The sequence below is a fragment of the Asparagus officinalis genome, unplaced genomic scaffold (genome assembly GCF_001876935.1).
Source record: "Asparagus officinalis unplaced genomic scaffold, Aspof.V1 AsparagusV1_Un523, whole genome shotgun sequence".
NCBI classification, from domain to species: domain Eukaryota; kingdom Viridiplantae; phylum Streptophyta; class Magnoliopsida; order Asparagales; family Asparagaceae; genus Asparagus; species Asparagus officinalis.
The window spans coordinates 89,821-96,737 of record NW_017972787.1 but is presented as its reverse complement, the minus strand read 5'-3'; positions in this window follow the sequence as shown (position 1 = coordinate 96,737).

Sequence of the window (6,917 nt, the reverse complement as noted above, 5' to 3'; positions counted from 1 at the left end):
TATTGTATGATCTTGTTGCTTGGATGTTTCTGATCGCTACCTGCAATGATCTTGTTACTTGTGTGATTTTTTGATTCGTCCTGATTATTAGTATTCCAGTTGCCACGCCTTTATTGTTATTCTATCATCACATGTTCTATTTTATTCTGTTTATTGTATGTTTTTCGTTTGCGTTTTAGTTGCTTCTATGTTTCCTTGTCGGGGTCGGGTCTTGCCGGGTCTGCCAGCCTCGACGCCTACACGTGTTCTCTGGTGTTACGTCAGACTTGGAGCAGAACCATGTTCAGCTAGAAGATCTCCAGGAGCCAGAAGATTCTCAGCAGGAGTGCCCTGCCAGACGGAGCAGAGAAGCTGAAGCTTTAGTTATTGGTTCCTTCCCGTTCTTCTCTGTACTACCTTCCATTTCTATTTTGATCAGTGTATTTTTGTATCTTTTCAGTATTCTTACTTTGTTTAGATTTGTATAAGCGCATATTTGACCCGTATTTTATGCCTCTGGGATGATTTACCATTGGATGATCATGTCTATTTTTATTTGGTTGTCTTTATATTCTTGCTATGTAGTGATCGGGGACCGTGACTTCGCATTCTACTTATTCTAGATGCTTACTATGGATTGAGAAAAAAAGCAAAGAGAAAATAAATAATCGATACTTGTATATTTCTTCGGTCATCTAAAACGTCGCGGCTTGTTCATCCCGCGTTCCTGCTATTTTGGGAAAGCGAGGCGCGCTATGACATGGTTATTTTTGGTGGGCCCATGCAGTCGTCACATCCGAGTCATCACTACTAAGAACTATAGTAGACATTTAGATACAATCATATTTCATCCGTTGAGACTATCGATTGAGCCCTTATGCCTATTTTCTGATAGATTTCTGTTTCTCATATCTTCATTCTTTGACTCCGTAACTTTCACTGATTCTTGTCTTCCGTAACTTTCCATTGTTCCTTGTTTTCTCCTGTCTCCTCTGCTTATATGGGATATCGTTCCATAATCTCCTTGGTTTAATTCCGAGACGGAATGTTGTTAAGGGGCGTAGAAATGTACACCGACCATGAATTTTTGATATTGATTTAAATAAATTTCTGCGTGTTTTAAAATTAAATTATTATTTCGTAAAAAGAGTATTTATATTTTTCGATTTTTTAAGAATCATACTATGGATTTTTAAAAAAAATCTAGTTTTATATTTATTTAAGATTTGCTTAATTTATGAAATTTAATAGTCTGCGCAGTGTATACTTTAAGTTATTCATTTGAGGTCATAGACGATTATTCATAATATTGTTTTTTATTAATGTAAACCCTGACCTTAGTACCTTAGCTATATTTGTATATATGTGAGGCTGTATATGCTATATAAATATTTGTTGTTATTTATGTTGTTAAATATTATTATATGTCTTCTAATTATATATATAATGTTTATTTTGAAAATCATGCAAAAAGTTCTCATAATATTCTCTCACTTAATTTCCTCCAATTTGAATTTCCTTCCCAAATTCTTCTTCCGAATCACCCCCTTAATCGAGTTTATTTTACCATTTCTCTTCTCAATCACGTGCATTGTATATATCCTTCATTCTTTTTTCTCTCATTTCAATTCAAACAAAGAAAACATAATTAATCCTCTCACATCCTCTCTCCTCTTATTTCACCATCACAGCGGCGTACCCTCCTCTCTCTCTCTATCAGACCGACACCCAAGAGAACCCTCTCTCTCTCTTCTCTCTCCTTCTTTCTCTCTTTTTCTCTCCCAGCCATCACCCCGACCACCGCACCGGCCCACCGCCGTTTCGCCGTCTCCTTGTCGCACCCAGGTCTGTCCGCGACTCTCCCATCACCAAACGCGCTTCGCCTCCGGACGAGCTCCGACGACGCCGCCCCAATCTCGCTCGTGCCCAAACCCCCGGTCGCCGCCCTCATCGTTCTCCTCCTCCGATCGCCCCGCCCTGCCGCGCGCTCTCTCGCCGCCACCCACTCGCCTCCTCGCTCGCAGCGGCCTCCGGACCCAACCGACGTCCTGCCCTCTCCCTCCAGCGCCAGCCCTCCGGACCTCGTTCTCTCAGCCTCCAGCCAACCGTCGCAGCCACACCCCCGCTCAGCCGCGCCAGCTCACCGCCTCCGCACCGCTCCGGTCTCGCCCGAGTCGCCGCCCGCTACATCCTCCTCCGCCTGCCCTCCCCGAGCTCTCGAACAACGCACCTAGCTGGACACCAGGCGACCTCTCCTCTCCCGCACAACAACGCCACCAAGACCTCCAGCGCCACCCTGCCCAGATCCGAGCCCCGCAAAACAGTCCCCGCAACTTCCAGTCCTCCAGCCACCTCCTCTTCACCTGCACACCACCCCCTCCCTTTCCTCTCTCGACCAATACCAGGCGACGAGCCACACCCAATCACCATTCCAAGTCTTCGTAACCACCCAGCGACAGTTCCCAAGCCGTTGCCTCCCCACGCATCAACCTCCCATCCGCCGTTCAGGTATCCGATCAGATACGCCCACCTTATGTTGTCGCACGACACCTGTTTGATCATATGCAACTGGCATACCCAGTTGGAGAATCGCCACCTTTTAGCCATCAGCGAGCCCGTCGGAGCCCCGAGACATTCCAGATGATACCCGAGCAAGATCCGCGCTCTCCTGTTTCGTAGTTTGATTATTTATATTTTTTATGAATTATTTGCATAGTTTAATTGTGTCGTATTTATCTGCGTGGGTTGTTTAGTGAATAATATTGATTTACATAATAGATATGTGATAAATAGCATTTTCAGAATAATTATATGAATTAAAAGAATTTAGTTCGGCAAAAGAATCATTTTTAGATAATTATAATAATTTAAAAGAATTTATTTTGGAAAATGAATTAGTTTAGATTAATTGTTAAGCAAAATAATTTAAAACGAATTAATTTAGAAAAAGATTATTTTCTGATTATGTAGATGTTGTTTATGATTTATAATTCTTATTTTGATTATCTGATATGTTATGATATTATTGCACATGATTAGCTGCATTGATTGTTCCATATTGTGATTGAGAATCATTAGGAGTTTTTGTCTATAGTGACCTGTATGACACAGTTGGGATCTAGAATCTTGTGTGTAGTTGACCTGGAATTATGAGAATTTGGGTGAGAGGTCTTGGTCCATGTGAGCAGTTGTGATGGTTGATGTATATTTCCAGGCTCGCACCAACGAAATTCCTGTGTAGCGTTGGGGTGGGTCTGAGGTGCAGTGATGTTGATTGTTGATTATTTCCAGGCTCGCACCAACGAAATTCCTGTGTAGCGTTGGGGTGGGTCTGAGGTGATGTGATATGTTGATTGTTGATTATTTCCAGGCTCGCACCAACGAAATTCCTGTGTAGCGTTGGGGTGGGTCTGAGGTGATGTGATATTGTGATTGTTGATTATTCCAGGCTCGCACCAACGATATTCCTGTGTAGCGTTGGGGTGGGTCTGAGGTGATGTGATATTATGATTGTTGATTATTTCCAGGCTCGCACCAGTGAAATTCCTGTGTAGCACTGGGGTGGGTCTGAGGGGGCGGTGAACATAGTGAAAAGTTGTACGTAAATGATTTGGTGAACAATCGATTATCCGAGAATATGAACCTTGACTCTAGTGAGATGTGAACTAGTGAGTTGTGGTAGGATGGCTAGTTGTGTTCTTTCCATACACAGATTAGGGTTAATATTTAATTATCTACAATTTGAGACATATGGTATATACATGAGGGTTTCCTTGTTTGGATTATTTCGCTCGACGTACTACGTCTCTTGTTGTAGATTTTTAAATATTAATTCTATCTATTGTATGATCTTGTTGCTTGGATGTTTTCTGATCACTACCTGCATGATCTTGTTACTTGGTTGATTTTTTGATTCGTCTGATTATTAGTATTCCAGTTGCACGCCTTTATTGTTATTCTATCATCACATGTTCTATTTTTATTTCTGTTATTGTATCGTTTTCGTTTTGGTTTTCGTTGTTCTATTTTCCTTGTGGGGTCGGGTCTTGCCGTGCGTCATGCACCTGACGTACACCTGTTTTCTCTGGTGTACGCCAGACTTAGGAGAAGAACATGTTCAGCTAGAAGATCTCCAGGAGCCAGAAGATTCTCAGCAGGAGTGCCCTGCAGACGGAGCAGAAGAAGCTGAAGCTTAGTTATTGGTCCTCCGTTTTCTTTTGTACTACCTTCCATTTCTATTTGATCAGTGTATTTTGTATCTTTTCAGTATTCATTTGTTCATATTTGTATAAGGGCATGTTTGACCCGAATATTATGTCTTGGATGATATTCATTTGTGATATGTATCTTTTCCATTCTGAGTTGTTCATTGTATTCTTGCTATGTGTGATCGGGGACCTGTGACTTCGCATTGTACTTATTTCTAGACGCTTAGCGTATTGGATTGAGAAGAAAAGAAAAGAGAAAAATAATGATATTGTATATTTCTTCTCAATCTAATACGTCGCGGGCTTGTTCACGTCCCGGTTCCCTGGTATTTTGGGAAGCGGGGCGTGACAGCTTATTTTATTTGCTATTTTTAAAAAGAGTTTGAAAATTAGATTTTTGTGTCAGTACAGGCTGATAGCCTGTTATCAGTCGACTTGTATGACATCAGTCGACTGATGTGTCGACTGAAGAAAATGCCCGGAATAACAAAAAATTTTTATTTTGTTTTGGTCGACTGACCAGACGACTGATGAGGTCATCAGTCGACTGATAAGGTCGTCAGTCGACTGATGAGCTGGAAAATACCTCTAACGGTCAGCTCATCAGTCGACTGATGCTGTAACAACTAGTTTTTTTCAGCTTGTTCCAGTTTTGGTTTTTTGGTCTTTTTGTCTTATTTTCTCTTGGCTTTGGGGTTCCTATAAATACCCCCACATATCTTCAGTTCTATTTACTAAAGAGAAAAGTTTTACAAGGGTTTTAATATTTTTTAGTTTGTTTAAAGGTGTTTAAGCCTTGTTTTAAGTTTAGTTTGTGAAGCAATTTTCACAAGAGCAAAGTAGAGATCATCCTTTGGTGTTTGAGCAATCACTCTTCTCCCTCTCTTGTTATCTATAGAGAAGTTTTCTTAAACTCAATTCTAGCTATTTTATTGTTTTGATTCAATTTCCATAAGCTAGATTTCATATTGAGTTTAAACTCAATTCTAGCTATTTTATTGTTTTGATTCAATTTCCATAAGCTAGATTTCATATTGAGTTTAATTGTTTTTATTGAATCTCTTTGTTCACACACTAGATTTCATATTGAGTTTAATTGTTTTTATTGAATCTCTTTGTTCACACACAACCATTGAGCTTATTGAATCTCTTTGCCTTGGGCTTATCTAGGTAAAGAGCCAAGGATTTGATCGACAATCGAGGAGTCGACGTGCATTAGGCTTATCCTGATGAGGAGCTAAGGTCTTGATATCCGACTAAGAAGTCATTGTGCCTTGGGCTTATCCCGATGAGGAGCCAAAGTCTTTATGTGCGACTGAGAAGTCGTTGTGCCTTAGGCTTACCCTAATGAGGAGCCAAGGTCTCGATATCTAACTGAGAAGTCGTTGTGCCTCGGGCTTATCCTAATGAGGAGCTAAAGTCTTGGTGACCGACTGAGGAGTCGTTGTGCCTCGGGCTTATCCTGATGAGGAGCCCAGATCGTTGTGACCGACTGAGAAGTCGTTGTGCCTCGGGTTTATCCTGATGAGGAACCAAAGTCTTTGTGACCGACTGAGAAGTCATTGTGCCTCGGGCTTATCTTGATGAGAAACCAAGGTCTTGACCATGATGGTCGATGAGAGCAGACGGAATCGAACCATATGTTGTGCCTTAGGCTTACCTTTAAAAAGAGCCAAGGGCTTTGTGCTGACTGAGGAGTTGTTGTGTATTGGGCTTATCCTGATGAGGAGCTAATGTCTTGACCATGATGGTCGATGAGAGCAGACGGTATCAGACTATATGTTATGCCTTGGGCTTACCTTTAAGAAGAGTCAAGGGCTTTGTGCCGATTGAGGAGTCGTTGTGCCTTGGGCTTATCCTAATGAGGAGCCAAGGTCTTGACCATGATGGTCGATGAGAGCAGACGGAATCGGACCATATGTTGTGCCTTGGGCTTACCTTTAAGAAGAGCCAATGGCTTTGTGCCGATTGAGGAGTCGTGTTGCCTTGGGCTTATCCTGATGAGGAGCTAAGGTCTTTGTATCCGACTGAGAAGTCCTTATGCCTTGGGCTTATCCTGATGAGGAGATAAGGTCTTGACCATGATGGTTGATGAGAGCAGACAGAATCGAACCATATGTTGTACCATGGGCTTACCTTTAAGAAGAGCCTAGGGCTTTGTGCCGACTGAGGATTCGTTGTGCCTTGGGCTTATCCTGATGAGGAGCCAAGGTCTTTGTTTCCGACTAAGAAGTCATTGTGCCTTGAGCTTATCCTGATGAGGAGCCAAGGTCTTGACCATGATGGTTGATGAGAGCAGACGGAATCGAACCATATGTTATGCCTTGGGCTTACCTTTAAGAAGAGCCAAGGGCTTGTGCCGACTGAGGAGTCGTTGTGCCTTGGGCTTATCCTGATGAGGAGCTAAGGTCTTTGTTTTTTTTTTTTAACTTCCATTGATTGTTGGAATTTATATATATAATGGAGTACAACTCATCAACATCTAGCGTTCGAGTGGCGTCGAATTCTCGTTCTTCACTCATTTGTATTTTGAAGGTAGCTTTTTTCAGGGAACAAGATCGCCGAAAGGGAACCTCCTTTATCCTCTTGTTGTCTTCGAATATTCCTATCTTGATGAGGGCGAGTCGTAGCTTTATTAGCCATCTTTATTGCAGTGTGACTGAGGATGCCGAGTCGCCAGTCGTCTGAATATCTAGAGTCGGATGCTGCTCTCTTTCTTGAGGGCGAACT